The sequence below is a fragment of the Pteropus vampyrus genome, unplaced genomic scaffold (assembly GCF_000151845.1).
Source record: "Pteropus vampyrus isolate Shadow unplaced genomic scaffold, Pvam_2.0 Scaffold19, whole genome shotgun sequence".
Lineage (NCBI taxonomy): Eukaryota > Metazoa > Chordata > Mammalia > Chiroptera > Pteropodidae > Pteropus > Pteropus vampyrus.
The window spans coordinates 1,556,012-1,557,936 of NW_011888800.1; positions in this window are offsets into that span (position 1 = coordinate 1,556,012).

The window sequence follows — 1,925 nt, forward strand, 5'->3', positions numbered from 1 at the left end:
TGCATTGTGAGTTTCTTGAGCTCATAAATAATTCCTGTCTTCCCACCAGTCTTGGCTCATGAAATGTTTGTAAATGATCACAGAACCTTAGAGAAAATCTCAGCTATCTTCCTACTTGGAGGTGCATGAATGTCCTCTGCAGAGATTTAACTACAGTGCCTAATGAAAGGGCTACTTTGAATGTCAGCCTCCTCTGTGTGTAGGGAGAAAGGGAAGACTATCTGAAGCAGAGACAAAAAAATGAGTACTATTCCTGGAAGAAGGGCCATTGGCTCTTGTTGATTATCCCAGTGTCCTGGCAAAAGAGTCTAACTAGAATTAATCTCTTTTTGAGTGGTCCTTGGAAAGAGAACAGGGGAGTGGTGGGTGAGGAGGCACACGTTAGAGCAGCTCCATGTGCTTGGGGAGTTTGTTGTACTCTAGAAAGCAGCTGTGACTGGGAACTCAGCAGGTTTTAAGTTCACAACACAATCCTGGAGCCCATGTCAGCCATCCTGGGGCCTGAGTCTGGGATTCTGCCAGATAAATGTCTAGGCATTAGGCAAGACCAAGCTTCACCAACAGGGCTGTTTGGTAGCAAGAAATGCCCGCAGTGCCTGACCAAGAACCAAGGAACCCAACCCCCCCCGCCCCCACTTCAGCCTGATGAAGTAGTCTGGGTGTCTTAGATAATTGTTTGGAGAGACCCTAAGGAAGGAGATTTTGGATAATCTGCCAAGTATGTGCTTGAATGATTATGGAAAACATAAACGTTTATGGAGCGTTCATGTTGATTGCACGGTGATGAGGAACCCAGTGGCCCTCTAGGCGCCCCTTGAAGTTCAATGCTCTGATGGGTAGTCTTTCCTGCTTACAAAGATGTTCACTGGCTCCCAGCATCATCACTACAAAAGGGCTCCAGTTGAGGTTTGGCTAAACAGGGTGCAGTTCTTAGGTATCAGACAAAGGGCAGTTCTACTCTGCTTTGTTTTGCTCTATTTTTTGCAGTAATGAGATTACTAGAGTCTAGAAAGGGGGGCTTTCACACATGTGGAATTCTCTAGGCTCTGAACTGAACCCGCTACCACATCCTGCCCAATCTGACCACGGCTCATCCTCTTAGGCCTCCGTCAGCCGTATTTACCATTCCATTTGACTCTGCAATGCCACCTCTGAAATGTGAGCGTGGCCTTGTCTGAGCCCCCATGTGCCTGTGCCAAGGTGGTGGCACCTTAATGATCACCGTGTGGTTCTGTGGCACACACAGAGGATTTCAAACACAAGGAATTTAATATAGAAAATTGGTAACACAAGGGATAGACGAGCCAGGAAGCTATAGAGGTTAGTGAAACAACCCAGAGAATAACGATATAGCAGAAGCTGTGGTTTCCTTAGGTTACAGGGTCTAAGAGAGGAGGACACCTGGCTGGAGCCTGGGGACCAGGCTCACCTGGCAGAGACTGGAGCCTCAGAGAAGATGAGTGTGCTGGGAGAGAAAACAAATTACATTGCTTTCTCCCATTCTCTCACCTTCTACTCTCCCCTCAGTGACCTCACGTTAAACCCAGCCAGAAGGCAGCTGCCAAGGGAGCCTGGGAAACTCAACGTGCTATCAAAGAACAAAGAAGAGCGAGAAAGCATCTGAAGGCAAACAGGACAAACACAGGCACAGTGACCTCCCCTCCTCCTGCTTCTCCTACCACTTCCTCCCTCACGACCTCAAAACATCCTTCTTTAGCCATTTTTCCATGCTTTTGTCCAATCTTAGAGAAAGAGATGTCTTTAATTTTCCTGAGAGAGAGAGAACTGGTATGAAATGTAACTAAAATGCCTACAAACCCCAGAATTCATACGGTAGACCCTCCCAGCTTTATACGTCTCTAGAATGTGAGGGAATGAACTACCTTTTGGAATCAGGAGGCAAGAGCGCTTCTAAAATCGTGCTA